The following is a 16201-nucleotide window of genomic DNA, read 5'->3' on the forward strand; positions in this document are numbered from 1 at the left end:
GGTTTCCACAAGGAACCCCAGAACCTGGACCTGGGGACATCACCCAGCCAAGTGGGGAGACTGATAAGGGTCATGCCAGGCTAGACCCTTCTCCCTGTAAGCATCTGGCTTCACCGAGGCTCCATCAGAGAGAGGTTGGCTGAGCTCTTCCCACACATGAAGGAAGCTTCAGAAGGTATCAGGGTTGCCAGACTGGAGCTTGGGGTATGTCAGGTATGTTTGCTCATGGTTCTGTGTGTGAGAGAATATGTGGAGAGGCAAGGGTGTCCCCTGTGGAGGGGGGGCGGTGCAGAGGCACCAGCAGCAGAACCTAGCTGAAGGTATGTGTATGCGCGTTTCCAGGGCTGTCCCTGCAGGTCAGTGATGTCTTATATGCGTTTGGAGGATGGGTACCCCGACTTGTGTGTGCTGAGGAGGGTGGTGCTATGTGTCACTGTCTGTGCCTATTTCAGAGTTACCAGTTGTTCCTGCGTGGGGTGGGGGCTGTCTGTATTGCAGGGCTGTGGCGGTGTACGATGCTGTCGCCGGTCCTATCTCAGTGTGCCAGTGTTGTCAAGCCCTGTGTATCTGTAGTGGTGTCTATCTGTCAGTGTCTGCGAGTCTGGCCATCCATCATAACCTCTCAGCCTGGATGGGGTCCTCAGGAGTTGCTGGGGGGTGATGCCCAGTGATCCACTGTGGTCCTTTATCTCCAGTTTTTCTCTCCGCTGCCGCTGATCACTTGCTTGCTGGGTGGCTGGGCGGTCCTAAGGAGGCCTGGGTCGATGAGCTGCTTGCCTCATAGTCTCTGCCCCAGCTAGTCTCAGCACGAGGGACTGCAGGAGTCCCTCACGGTCCCAGAGCTCCCCAAATGAGATGGTGGGCACGAAGGAGGGCTGAGCCTCAGAATGGGGTGGGGGGAGCAGGGGAGAATCATCAACCCTCCCTTCCCCCTCCTCCTCCCCTCCTGCCCACCAATAGGAAGTCAGCTGCTGGTTTCCATGGCGATGGCGCTGGACTGGTGGGTTGGACCGGCTGGCAGGCTGGCAGGGTCGGGACAGAGGGGGAAGAGCAGGTTCCTTGCTGGATGGCAGCTTAGACCCCACACACACACCCATGCGGCCTCATCCCCTTGATTCCACACCCCCTATCTTCCAGGGTCCAGAGTAAAAGGAGTGGGCAGTCCTCGCCTGTCAGGCAAGACAGATGGAGATAGGAAGGACAATGTGACACAGACCTAGCCATAGAGAAGGGCAGAGTGGAAAAGATGGGATTTAGGATAAAACAAAGAAATATAAGGCTGAAAACAGGAAAAGGAGCAGAGGGAGAGGTAGAAACAAGACAAAAAATTAGTTCAATTTCTTCATGCAGGCCACATTTGGGAGTCGGCCCAGCCTTCCCAGGCCAGCAGACCACATTTGGGGGACATCCCAGCCTTCCCTGGCCAGCAGACCACATTTGGGGGACAGCCCAGCCTTCCCAGGCCAGCAGAACACATTTGGGGGACAGCCCAGCCTTCCCAGGCCAGCAGAACACATTTGCGGGACATCCCAGCCTTTCCAGGCCAGCAGAACACATTTGGGGGACAGCCCAGCCTTCCCAGGCCAGCAGGGGAGACCACAAGACGTGACCTCTTGGGCTGGCTTTGCCCTCAATTATCAGGAAGTTCACCTCTGTCTAGCCTTAGGCTTTGTTTGCTTATTTATTTTTGCCATGAGAAAAGGATTTTTGGGAGCAAGGACATAGGAACTGCCCCACCCAGGTGCCTGCCTGTATGTGGGGCACCTAGATCCCTAGAGATAAGAGTGTTGGGGAGAGGCAGCCCGTTTCCTGGACTCAATAAGACAAGCAATCTCAAGCCAAGGTCGGGGGCCCTCATGTGGCACCACAATGGAATAGCAGCTAAACCCTAGAGAACACTGGCCCACCCCAGACTGTAGGCTCCACCAAGGCCAGAGCTGATGGGACTAGGGGAAGGAGGGTTGCAGAGGGAGGAGATGACATACTCGTGCATGCATCAGTATGATGTCACTATATGATGTTTATCATGTAACTTCAGGTCAGTATGTATATGCATGTCGTTATGTATATTGTATGTATAAATGAGAGATATATTTGTGTCTGTGTACATGTGGAGAGGATCATTATATGTATGTGGACTATTTTATGTCTATGAATATCATTGTATATTTATCTGTGCAAGTTTCTGTCTCATTGGAATGTCTATTTGATACAATGTTTATATGCATACAATTATAAGTATGATTCTATCATTGTAAGTTTACAAAATATAACGTCATGGCATAAATCATGTATATCTATGCCATTATATGGCATCGACACATTATGACACACATTGTCATGTGATGTGTAATAGCATACAATGACATGTATATAATGATATACTCTCCAGGTGTGATGGTGCATGCCTTTACCCAGCTCTTGAGAGACTAGAGGCAGGTAGATCACTGAGAGTTTAAGGCTAGCCTAGTCTACAGGGCAAGTTCCAGGACAACCAGGGCTACACAAAGAAACTGTCTCAAAAAAAAAAAAAAAACCAACTTTTAAAAAGATATATTTTGCCGGGCGGTGGTGGTGCACGCCTTTAATCCCAGCACTCGGGAGGCAGAGGCAGGCGGATCTCTGAGTTTGAGGCCAGCCTGGTCTACAAGAGCTAGTTCCAGGACAGGCTCTAGAAACTACAGGGAAACCCTGTCTCGAAAAACCAAAAAAAAAAAAAAAAAAAAAAAAAAAAAAAAAAAAAAAGATATATTTTTTTCACTCTTCCATGCCTAAGGGCAATTGGCTCTAGGATCATCTCCAGATGCTCCAAGTTCTCAGACACTTAAGTCCTTCCTTTATATGACGTGGTGAAGTAACTGCCCACAGCTTTTACACATCCTGTTTACCCAAGGTCCCTCGCGCGCCAAGCAAGCACCCTCCCACTTATGTCCTCAGTCCTCTTCTATGCTTTAAATCTCTAGATTTATAATACCTATCTTATAATACAACGTAAGTGCTAACAAGCAACTGTACTGTATTACTGGGGAAATCGTGAGGCTGACAGAGACGTATGGAACTTAAGACACAGCTTCTTTTCTTAGGGTCTCATGCAGCTCCGGCCTCCACCTGCCTGTAATCCAATTACAGGCATACACCACATACTTGACTTGCCATTAAAAACACATTTTTTTTTTCTCAGTCTGGCCAGGAGGATTGCCCCGTGGGTGGAGATACTTGCCACCAAGCTTGACCATGTTTGATCCCCAGGAACCACAAGGTGAAAGTGGAGAACTGATTCCCTCATACAAAGTGTTTTCCAACCCCCACATGCATGCCACAGCACATGAGCACACACACAAAAACTGAAATAAAAATTTTTTTCAGTCTGTAGGTGTCATATAGGTGCTGAAACCCACACAGAGATCCTGACTCAGTGTGTATGCTGTTATATTATCTTCATTTTATAGTATCTATAAAAATGTCACTATATGTATATATGTATCTATGTGAATGTATGTCACTATGGATATATTCTTGGGCATGACGTCATGTATATATACCACTGTGTAAGTACTATGAACACGTGTTTGTTGTAGGTAACTATATACCCAGTGCTACACCCCACCATGTCTCAGTCTGTCTTGATCTGTACATGTTGCTGGCATGTGTAGAGCCTGGTGCGATGCATGTGTGCTTTGCTGACTAGCACCCATGGCCTAACAATGTGTAAGGTGCTGGTGGGCAGTGTGCTATTGTGACTTTGCCCAACTCTTACGCTACCAAGGATCCTCTAGACCAGCAGTTCTCAACCTGGGGCCTGCAACCTCTTTGGGGGATTGAATGACCCTTTCATAGGGGTCACCTTAAACCATTGGAAAACAGATATTTACATTACAATTCACAACAGTAGCAAACTACAGGGGTGACGTAGCCAAGGGAATAATTTTATGGTTGGGGGTCACCACAACACGAGGAACTGTATTAAAGGATCGCAGCCTTAGGAAGGTTGAGAACCACTGCTCTGGACTTTCTTAGACCAAAACCAGAGGTAAGCGGCCTTTATTTTGGAGGTGAAGAGCGTAAAGAGAAGATGGAGCAGCAATAAGGGCCAAAAGTAAAGGCCCCCTCATGCCCTAACCCTTTATTCGCAATGCCAGGTGGTCTGCTTCCGGTGTTTCCGGTGACCCAAGCCTTTCCATCCCCAGGCTGTGGCTTAGCCTGGTCTAACTCTTCTTGTGTCAGGACAACCAATCTCTCTCTTGGGTGGTGATTCTGTTCCCAGGTACTCAGGGAACCCACGCAACCCCAATACCCGAATAACTGAGTCTCAGACAAAAGCGAAACAAGTCCAATTCTTTATTCGTATTGAGAGCCCTGTGACCCCCTACCCATTCCGGTCATCTGGCCTCCCTTCTGGAATCCTCTGAGTCCGCCTGCAGGTGTGGTACCAAGGCCCACATATCCAGCCCCACCCATCTCCTCAGACTCAAAAGCAGGAGAGCTGCCATGGTGTTTCCCCAGTTGTCTGGGGTCAGGAAGCACAATCCTTGCGGGGCAGTGAAAGTCTTTCGGGAGGGCGCTGGCAAAACGGGGAGGTGTGCTCACCTGTCTCCTTGATCCCGGGGTGAAGTTGGGCGGTGGCAGGTGGCCGCAGCGTGGCGCGGTCTCCGAAGCCCACAGTACACTCATCCATAAAGTAGGAAACACTACACCCTCCAGTGCTGTTAGTAGTGCTTTCTACTTTATGGGTGACTGCACTGTCTGTCTGTCCGTCCGCAGGTATTCTTCAGGCCACCTGCTCTTCCTGCTGACTCCTGCTTTAAAACAAAGCCCTCGGCCCCCACCCTCCTCGTAGCTTCCCAAGGACCCCCCACACCCGCCCGTGGCCTCCGAGGGCCCGCCCTATGCCTTGTGGGCGGTGACTCAGCATGGCGCCAGACTCGTCTCTCCCCCCCCCCAACTTCCTCTTTATGAGTCCTTCCCTTCCCCCCTCACCAGGTTTCCACCCTATTCTCACCCTTCTCGGGGGACACTCAGGTGGAGCCCACGGCCACCGGAGAGGCTCAGCCCTATCTTTAAAACTGCACCCCCCTGGGTGGTGCCTCCACGTCTTGAATCCTACTGAGGCAGCACAGCCTCCTTCCCTAAAACCCTCGGTATCCGGCCTGGGCATTAGACAGAGGCTCTGACTCCCATAAGCTGGTGTTCCTCCCCATCAGACCAAGGCCCTGAGTCCCTCAGTCCCGGGAGGCTTTTCCCCAAGCTGGAGTCCATTAATGCGCCAACGGAAATGGAGGCCATGTTGGGCGGAAAAAATACCTGGGCTCCAGTTGCAGATACTGGTCCCTCTTACTCTTTGCCCGCTCCCGATTCCCGTCCTTCTCTCCAGCCCTCCTTCCTCAGAGCCTTAGGGGCCTCTTTTTTGGGGGGTGGGCGGAGGTGGGGGGTGCAGAAATAATTTTCCCAGAAATAATTTTCCCCTTTAACCTTGCTTTCAAGAATTTAAAAGATTTTGAAAGCTGTTCCCTATGACGGCGGCAGATCCTAGTGTCATTGCCCCTTTGCCTAAGGCTCTGGCACCCAAGTCCTAGGCCGCCTACTGTCTGTCCTGAGCCTCTACTTAGAACCTGAACCCAAGCGGGGCAGTGGTGGCACACTTCTTTAGTCCCAGCACTCGGGAGGCAGAGGCAGGTGGATCTCTGTGTGTTCAAGGCCAGCCTGGGCTATAAGAGCTAGTTCCAGGCTACCTGGGGTTGTTACACAGAGAAACCCTGTCTCAAAAAAAAAGAAAGAAAGAAAGAAAGAAAGAAAGAAAGAAAGAAAGAAAGAAAGAAAGAAAGAAAGAAAGAAAGAAAGAAAGAAAGAAAGAAAGAAAGAAAGAAAGAAAGAAAAGAAAGAAAAGAAAAGAAAAGAAAAAAGAAAAAACAACCAAAAAAGAAAAAAAGAGAAAAAAGAACAAACCTGAACCCAAAGCCCTTCACCACCCTTTAGGCCCAGAGTTAAGGAGTCCTGCTTGGGGCTGGAGTGAAGATTTAGGCCCTTACCTGATGCTGCAGAGCAGAGAGGAACAGGATCCAAAGTGGGGTTCCCTTCAGGGTGGGCAGGGCTTATAACCCCGAGGCCACGTGGGTCAGATCTCAGGGCGCCCAACGGTCTTGGAGCCCGCCTCCACAACGCAACAGAGATTAGCCACCCCTCCCCTCCCTGGGGAGTGCAGACTGACAGGAAACCAGAGACAAGGCTGGGTATTGGCGGGAGGGGGCTGAAGAGGCCATCTCACATGCACGGGGCAGGTGGCTTCCTGGATCCCAGGCCTGCCCTTACCCAGTGGAACCAGCCACAGAAGGTTCAAGAGTTGAGACTGACTCATTGGAGGTGATCCCGGTAGACAACAGTTTCCTGCTAGGACCTTCAGTGAGAGCCCAGAAGAGTCCTGAACCCTAAGTCCTACCCCCCACCCCCACCCCCACTGACAAGCCTTTTTCTCTGGTCACTGAGACCAAGTAAGGCATGGCTGTTCCATGCGTTCTCCTGAGAGGCTGTGGAAGTACAAAGGCGTGAAGGGAGATGGAACCCATACCCTAGTGAGTCAGTCAGCATTCTCAGTACCCCTGAAAGCAACCAATTCCCCAGGCCCAGCCTAGCCCTCAGCATCATGGTGGTGGTGGTGGGGGAGTGTGTCACAATTGGCTTGGCTTGGGTCTTCATTCTGTTTTTAGGGCTCTAAGGTCAGAACAAGGACAGGCCATGTTAGTGACGATGAGGGTCCTTGGGCAGGGCCTAGGTGTCTTGGAGTCTTGGGGGAGGGGAAAAAAGAGACTCTAACAGGAGGTTCTCTTGGCCACCGGATGTGGGCACGGGGTCCACCCACCTGCATGTCACCCCCACTCTCCCCATGGGGAAGGCAGGAAACTACCCAGTCTAGGGCCCCAAGCTGGGGGATGGGAACTAGGTGGGAGTCTGGGCAGGAACTTACTGGGCTGAGTGTGGACCCCGTATTTTCCCCAGCCGTCCCTCTCAGTGAGCTTGGTTCTGGAATCAAGAGTCGCCTTGAGGGGCAGTTGAAGAAGCAGGAGACAGGAAAATCCACTATTGACTCCTTCGGGGAAGGCCATGAGAGTCTTTTCTGGGTGCCCCATCTAGACACAAGACCACACATGCTTCAGGGAATACAGATTCAAGGCCCAGAAAGGAATAGGGGGAGGTCCAGAGAGATGGGGGGATTGCTCCACATCTGTTTCTTCTGCAAGAGGCACTGCCATCCTGAAAAAGAGTTATCTGTCCCAGGTGCCCCAAATGGAAAGTCAGAAACTAAGACATGACCCTAAGGTCTAAAGAAATAGTGGGGAACAGCCTTGCAAGGCTGGCTGGCCAAAAATAGGACAGTGTTCCTTTAAGAGACCACCACCAGGCCTCAGACCTGGGTGGAGGGGAAGTGGCTGCCCCAGGAGATAAGAGGATAAGAATATCAAAGTTGTGCAGTAACCTGGGTTCCTGGACCCCTATCCTTCAGGGCTTCCCGGCCCTTGGCCCTATCACTGGAGAGGCGCTCTGTCCTAGAGACATGCCATGGGGAAGCCGGGCCTGGCTTCTGGTCCCAGTTGTGCCACAGATGTCTTGAGTAAGTCAGAGCTGAGAGTCCAAGGGGCACTCCAGACTCTCCTCAGTCCTGGGCAAGGCGGTGGAGGTCACTGATACCTACACCCTTCTAAGAAGAAGCTGTGTTGCGTTCCCTCTGAAGGCAGTCTTTAGTGCCCCAAACCACATGGGGCCTAGCATCTACCCACAGAGTTTTTGGGATCAGGAAGTTTCTTGGAGGGTCTGGAATTTTCTGTGGTTCCCATCTTGAGGCTGGACTGAAGAACAAAGGAACTGAGAAGGAGCCCAGGGCCCCTGTGCCTTGGGCTTCACCATTGCTGGGCCTAAAACTCCCTAAAAATGAGAACCAGAGAAAAGACACAGTAGAAGGCAGGGGGCAGCATCTTAGGCAAGGTCACCAGGGCTGTGAGTGTCCGAAGAGTGAATGTGTCCTGTGTGGTGAGGTGCTGCACTTCCTAGAGTGAACACAGCAGACACAACCAACTCAGGCCTACCGCTCACCTGGAAGGCCTTCTCCCCACTCCTGGACACCCCTGCCTCTTGCAAGAACACAGGGAGCCTCACTTGGGAGGCTGGGACCAGTGAGGTGACAGAAGTCCTGGAGCATACAGGCACTTCTGAAGAACAGGCCTAAACCCCACTGCTGCCCCCAAAGTTTCCTGTTGCTTGAGCTCCCCAGGAAGAGAGAAACAAAGCCATCAGTGGTGGTCTGAGGCTGAAAGGGGAGGGATTAATGTCTCCCTCTGTTGAGGAGGTGGGGTTCAAGTAGATGATTTGAACTCCACCCTTGGAAACACATCCAGACACAGTGAGGCACACGAGGCAGCGGCCACCATTTAAATTCCGGAAAAAAAAAAAAAAACCAGCCTCCAAGGTTTTCTGGTTTCGACTTTTTGTTTGTTTTTCAAAATACGGTTTCTCTTTGTAATACTGGCTGTCCTGTAATTCACTATGTAGACCAGACTGGCCTCAAACTCACAGAGATCCTCCTGCCTCTCAAGTGCTGGGATCTAAAGTGTACACAACCCCTACAACCCCTGTCCTCGTTTATTTTTGTTTCTTGTTGTTGTTGTTGTTGTTTTGTTGTGTTTTAAAGACAGGATCCTGTATAGCTCAGGCTGGCCTTGAATTTGCTATGTAATCAAAGATAATTTTTGTTTTTTTGTTTTTAAAGACAGGCTCCTGTGTTGCTCAGGCTGGTCTTGAGCTTGCTGTGTGATCAAGGATAACCAAGACTTCAGTCCTCCCGCCTTTCCCTTAAGTGCTGGGATTACAGGCGTGTGCTCCCACCTCCACCCCGCCTAGTGCGCACCAGGCAAGCACTCCACCAGTGCAGTTCCATCTCCAGTCCTGACATTCTCATTTCCCGGGATACCTCTGCTAAGTGGAAGTGGGCATGGGAGATGGGAATGAAAGCCTGTTCACCTAAGGGATGGGTCCAGACTGGACTAGCGATTCTGGGGCATTCTAACTCACAGTCTTTGCTCCCATCCCTTTGTAACTAACCCTGAGGGTAGCCATCTTGTCTGCTGAGCTCATGCTGTGGGCAGGTAAAGTTAGCCTGAAGAGAAGATATGAGACCCGCTCTGGGGTGTTCTCTCAGCTTCTGAGAAGGATGAAGTTGAGGAGGAACTCGGGGTCACTGCAGGAGGATACAGGGGAATTCTGTGTACTGGTGTGTAGGGTCATTATGGATAGGTACCAAGTAATCCTCCTTGGTGCTGAGGGGATCACTGGGGCCAGAGTCATGCGGATATCAGCAAAGGCCTTCTAGAAGAAGTACAAGCAGAAGAGAGTTTGGAAGGGGCAACTGGGCAAAGAGAAGAAATGGAGAAAAGGGGTCTTTTGAAGGCCTTTGCCTTACTAGGAGTGCAGGTCCGAAAGGTGAGAGAATTTGAGAAGAAAACCAATATTTTCCTCCAGAACACAGGCCTGGGGCCTCATTCAGTGGGCAGGTAGGCAGGCAGGCAGAGATGGAAGGCCAGATAACCTGCCTTCTGAAGAGAGAAGCCACAGGAGCTAACCACTCACAAACAGGAAGTCAGAAGGTTGAGAGGCCCACCCTTCAGAGAACTAGTGTTGAAGCCGGGGCGGGCCTGCCACAAAGGAGGGAAACTGATCCCCCAGCATCACAAAACTGGGCAAAGCCGATCACTAAAACTGTTGAGGCCCTGCCTGGCCTCCCTAAAGGGGCAGTCAAAAGAAAGCCAGGGTCAAGAGAGGGGAACATCTCAAAGACCTTTGACTGCGAAGTCCCCAGCAGAGGTCAGTTCAGACTCAGGAGGATTTCCTCTCAGTGCCCTGGGAGCATAAGAGTTGCCGCCTAGCAGGACAGGAGAGTGGGCCGGCTGTCTCCCTTGGCCTCTGTCTTCTTTGTCCAGGCAACTTCCACATCCCACCTTATGCTCTCCTGTAGACAAGGGGCAGCTCCAACATGCAGGGCCCATTCTGGGAGATTGTTTTATAGGGCTCTGGCTCAGCCATTCTGATCTAAGATGGGGATTCGAGCAACAAACTGACCCTTAGGAAGCCCCTCTGCAAGCACAGAGACAAATCGAAGGCAGACTGGAAGGGGGACCAAGTGCAGGGTTCTTCCCGTGGCATGGGAAGAAGCAGAAAGTCTGGGAAAGAAAGGGGGTGTTTGTGGAAGGGAGAAAGCCACCCTGAGAGTGGTAATGAAACCAGACACATTGTCCTGGGATCTCCTAGGGACACAGACAGGAAAGCGAAAGTTCCCGCTATTATGGGCGCCAAACCTAATGTGTATATCTGTTCTGGCTCCCTAGATTAGATATGTGCTCTCTCTCTCTCTCTCTCTCTCTCTCTCTCTCTCTCTCTCTCTCTCTCTCCTCTCTCTCTCTCTCTCTCTCTCACACACACACACACACACACACACACACACACACGAGAGAGAGAGAGAGAGAGAGATCGAGAGAGAGAGAGAGAGAGAGAGAGAGAGAGAGAGAGAGAGAGAGAGAGAGGCTGCTATGTGGTGTAGGAGCTAGTAGCCTGGGCTCCACGTATTTACCTCTCTGTACCATAAGAGAGTTGAGAGTACATGTAAATACTATGTTTGGTCTACATCTCATTTGATCACGCTGACAGAGGAAAGCAGACAAAGAGAGGACTTGGGAAGAGAGGGAGAGTATTGCCTGCCATGATCTCTCAGTTAACCGGAATCCTACCCCTGATATGAGAGCCAAGAGGACACAATGAAGAGACAAGACTCTTGGGTCTCTTTATAGTGTAACTTTAAGCCTGTTATTGAATCTGCCCCAAACCCCCATCCCACCCACTGCTTCAACTATAGAATGGAAGAGATAGTTGACCAAAGGATCTGATTTTTCTCTAGAGTATCCCCAAGGACAAAGGTCCAAGGACCTTGGTGGTCAGGGGAAGCAATAGTACCATGTTCTAAAACCTGTCCAGCCAGAGGGCAGCTGTGTATCTTCCTAGATGGATCCAGGACAGACATCTTGAAGACCAGAGAGGGCTCCCTAGTCCTCTTACCTAGGAAGAGGGGCAAAAGGGTTGTCTAGTCTGTCAGCCTCCTGTTCCCCACAGGATTCCTCGCACCCGGGCACAACAGGAAACACAAGATAAGATGTGGGAAGAGGAGACCATGTGATGTGCAGGAGCTAGCCTGGGCTCCGTGTATGTATTCACCTCTCCATGCCACGAGAGGGGCCCGCGGAGCACCCAGTAAACGGTCTGCATCTTATTTGATCATGCTGGCCCAGTAAGACAAATGTCAGTATCCCCATTTCAGATTGAGGAACCGGAATCTCGGCCAGGTTAAGTTTCTTCTTTCTAAATATCAGCCAACAGTCTGCATCCCGTTTTTCTGTTCCCCCAAAGAAGTCAATTCTAATTGCCCCCCAAAGAAGCAGTTCTTCCATAAGAACCATCAGTCTTCAGAATCCCCGGAAGTCTGAGGAAGGAGCTGGGAAAGTCTAGGGGAGGGACTCAGGGCCACTTCCCTGCCCCAGGCTTGTGGGTAGGGCCAGTAGATGTGACTAAAGGGGTCACCAAGTGGTCTGCAAAACCTGTCCAAGGTCACCGTCCCCCCAGCCCTCTACAGCAGTCAGGTGGGGGAGGGGTAGCCACCAAGCCTCGAGGGCGTCCAGGAGTGGAGTGAGCAGCAGCAACAGCAGCAGCAGTGGCAGCGGCTCCGGCTCACAGCGGTGGTGGAGCCGTTAGAAGTGACTCAACCAGAAAGTGCGTTTGCAGTGGCGCCCACTGGGCCCCACAGCCAAACCTCAAAAAGACGAAGTGAGAGAGACACAGGCCCGTGGGGGCTGGGCCAGAGGTGGAGGCCCAGTGTGGAGCTGGCCTGGCCAAATAAGGGCAAATGTTCTCCACAGAGACCAATGGAGCCTGAGTGTCAGCGTCATGGGGCTGTGGTTCCAAGAGGGGGAGGTGAGAGGCTGGGGACAAACGGAGGTAGGAGATGGGGGCAGGGGATCCAGGCCCTCCTCCTCTAGGGGTCTGAGAGTTCGTGAACACAGTGGGGGCATTAAGGGCCCCACTCCCAAAGGGACCTTGGTGCTGAGGTCTGGAGACTTGCAGTCACACTCCCCCAGCCCCACCTGTCTGCTGGGGTTCTAGGAGGCAAAAGGAACACGTGGAGGGCTGCCCTCCCCAACCCTGACCCTGTCCCGGCCCCCAGGGTGAACATCAGCTCAATCCTGGACCCCAGGACCTCTAAGGGAGTAGAGGAGGAGCTTGCCCATTCCAGGGACATGCCCACCTCATCTTCCCCAGCAGAGGCCTGGATTCCAGGTCATGCCCCACCTCTGTCTGAGACCCGCCCTCCATCTTTCTGCTTCTCTAGGGTGCAGGGCTGAGGAAGTGAGTCTACTCAGCTGCCCAGGGAAAGTGCTGCAGCTGGGCTGAGGAAGGTGCCAGCTTGTCTCTGGGCTTTGTATCACGCCATTGTCCCCGGGGTCATCCAGTCCCTGCTGGGACCAGAGCTCTTGAGAAAACTAGGTTGTTACTGGCACCCTCTCCCTCCCAGAGCTCTTTCCCCTGCCAAGTATGGATTTGTGTTACCCCCTCTGATCTCGCCGTTCAGTCACCCAGGGACTGATCAACAGTTGACCACCACCATAACCACCATACTTTTCTGACTAATGGCCCTACAGAGATCAATCACTTCCAGGTATTTTTCCAAAGCAAGAAAGGATTCAGAGGGTGGCAGGTGCTGGGTTTGAGGAGCAGGAAGGAGGGACAACTGGAAAGCAGCTGGGTCCCCCTCCCCCCCCCCCCCCCGCTTTGGTGACTGAAGCCCTCCCCCCGTTTGCTGTGTAGTATAGCATCAGGGTCTCAGTTTTCAGGGGAAAGTACACATATGGAAACAACGCAGAGAGCTCTGGAAAAGGGCCTGCTAGCTCCCTGACATATAGACACAGGCATCCATCAGCCATGGGAGAGACCCAAGGAGAGCTCCGTGGGTCTCAAGTCCTCTGCATCATGTTGCCTGTCCTCTCCCCAAAGAGACTGTTGAGATGGAGTGCCAAAACTCAAAGGGACGACAGTCTTCATCGCAGTCCCCAGGATCTAGACATCTTGGTGACAAAAGCACAGTGCAGTTTGCTGTGCACTTGGTTCCTGTTTCCTGGGACACTCGTGGAGCACAGCAGCACCTTGAGGTCAAAAGCTCTGAGCCAGATTTGGACAACACACCTCACAGTGGTGGTTCCTCTTGGAGTAGGCCGATATGGTCTGGTCCTGTCACTCAAAAGGTGGTGGCCTTAGTATGGCCTTAGTATGATTCCACCAGCCCCAAGGTTCTGACTTCCCACAGCTGGAGGCTCCTACGCCCAGCCGAAGGCCCAGGCAAGCAGCCGTGTGCTTCCACTCACTCACAGGCCACACTACAGAAGGAACCAGATGTAGCTGTCTGTCCATCAGCTCAAGCGAGACTAGAAGGGGGACAGCTGTGAACGAGTGACAGCAGCGGCAGCTGACATGCTGTGAATCCAAGAGATAGAAAAAAAATTAGTCCTGAAGCCATTTTACCAGAGATACAAAGCTGAAGGTTCGTAACAATGACTCTGAGCTAAATAGAGGTTAAGTTGTATCCTGACTTTTGTGGGCAGATAGCAAGGCATGGAATACATTAAAAATAAGATCAGGCATATATCTCAATGCTAGAACATTGCCTATTATGCCCGAGGCCCTTGGCTCAATCCTCAGCAACATACACACACACACACACACACACACACACACACTCAGAGAGCGAGAGAGAAAACAGACAAGTCTAGTCATGTAGGCCTGCAATATCAGCTATGCAGGAGAATTAAGAGTTCAAAGTGCACACTTTTAATCCTAGCATTTGGGAGGCAGAGGCAGGTGGATCTTTGTGCGCGTTTGAGGCCAACCTGGTCTACAGAGCAAGTTCCAGGACAGCCAGCACTACACAGAGAAACCCTGTCTCAAACAAACAAACAAACAAACAAACAAAAAGCTTAAAGCCTGCCTGAGCTGCAGAGTAAGTTTCTAGACCAGTATGGATAATATGCTGAAGTGTTTCAAAGCTTAATGTGTGTGTGTGGGGGGGTGCAGCTCAGTGGTAGAGTGCTTGGCTGAGAAAAAGGAAGAAGGAAAGGAAAGTAGGGAGGGAGGGAGAGAGGAAGGAAGGAAGGAAGGAAGGAAGAGGAAGGAAGGAAGGAAGGAAGGAAGGAAGGAAGGAGACAGTCAATCTACCCAGCAGGCACTTTGGGTGCCCTGCATGCCCTCTTCCACTCACACTATCACAGGCACATTTCTCTGGCCAACGGTTGCCATGGCTTTGTCACCCGTGGTGTGGAGAGGAGCTCAGCACTGAGTACAGTACACACTTTCAGTCCCAGCTCTTGGGAGGCAGAGGCAGGCAGCTCTCGTTGAGTTCGATTGCAGTCTGTTCCAGTGAGTTGCAGACCAACCAGCTAGGACTACAATAGTGAGACCCTGTCTCAAAAATAAAATAAAATAAAATAAAATAAAATAAAATAAAGGAAGAAAGGAAGGAAAGAAAGTGTGTAGACAAGATGATTTAAAGTCACAGGGACAGTGTTGGCAGAGGCAGCAGACCTGGGATGCAAGGACTCTTGCTCTTGGCGGGAACACATTTGCATCACACACACAAGCGTCTCTGTTCCATCAGGGTGTGGTGGGGCCACAGTCAGACTGCAGGTGGGGGAGGTGGGGAGGACAATGTAGAAGAGGATGGGAAATGTGGGGCACAGGCTGGTGGGTACCTAGTGCTTGGAGATGAATGGAAGATGTAGCTGGAGAACCGAAGGGCTGGCCCCATTTCCCTTTGACCATTTTCCCTTCCTCCCTAACCATTACTCCCACTGCCTCACGTGGTTAAGTTTAGATGTGGGACGGGAGGCGTTAAGAGTAGGGTGGTTAGCAGGGTCCAGTGTGGAGGGACAAGGTGCTATGGCTTCAAACCAAAAGCTAATGCCTCACAGTTCTGTGCAAACCTCACACAGGGAGTGACCACGTGAGCCAGCAGTGCTCAACTGTGGACACTGCCTCGTTTGAGCTGAGGCTCAATTAATCATGGCTAAGCCACTTTAACCCACAGAGCGTGTCTCCTTGCTGCTAAATAAGGACTATGTCCCAGGAGTTTTGTAAAGACAAATGAGATAATGGGTGTCAAAGACGTTTGTCAACTACCAAATACTATTTACATCAAAGTTTACCACAGGGAGCGATTTCCAAAGTAAGGTATTACTGGTCTATCTTTACCATTACCTACCTGCCTCTTACATACTCAGATGGGGTGTCTGAGGGATGCCAGGCCTGAGCTGTTGGCTGTACACAGGCTGAGGGTAACAACGTAGTGGCTACATCAAGAGCAGAGTCTCAGTCCCTGACCTGGCAAGCCCGGCCTGAAGTTAGACCCTTACCAGCCTACTGCCTTCTTAGGGAAACTGCTGTCTGTGCTGTATCAGCTACCAGCCATCACTGTGCTGCCGGTCACTTAGCCCCTGGTTATGAGAGACCAATACCAGGTGGTAGAAAATGAGGTCAAGGCAGCATTCTGAAAGCAACTCGGCTGCCACTGTTTCTCGAGTTTTGCCTGAGTTGAATCTGTCCTGTTGAACAGGAGGGAAGCTTTGTCCCCCTGAGGGACAGAGGTCAAACCACTAAACAGGAGACCAGGAGGATCTAGGCCTCATGGTGTACACCTGCAATTCTAGTTACTCAGGAGACTGGGGAATCTCATGTTCAAAGTCAGCCTGGGTTGCAGGGTGGTTTTAAAGTCAATGTATAAGATTCGTGAGCTCTGACTCAACAACTATGAGGGCTGGGGGGTTTAGTGGAAAATCGTTTGCCTAGCATGAGGAGGCCCGGGGTTCGATCCCGAGCACTGAAGTGGGGACAGCCAGGTCTTAAGACTGGGCTGACTCGAACCTCATGAGCTAGGGCAGTCTAAACAGCAAGTACGGGCCTTACTACCCTGACATAGAATGCAAACAGCAGTCCTGGAATTTGAAAGGCACCCCCACCCCTGCCACAGGACAGCCCACCCTGAGAGCCCAAAACTGAGGTCCCATCTCAAGGATCTTTCGGCTCACACAAAGGGTGGGACTTTGGCACTTTTTTGCCTGTCTGGGCTGCA

Source organism: Arvicola amphibius, chromosome 4, assembly GCF_903992535.2.
Source record: "Arvicola amphibius chromosome 4, mArvAmp1.2, whole genome shotgun sequence".
NCBI lineage: Eukaryota > Metazoa > Chordata > Mammalia > Rodentia > Cricetidae > Arvicola > Arvicola amphibius.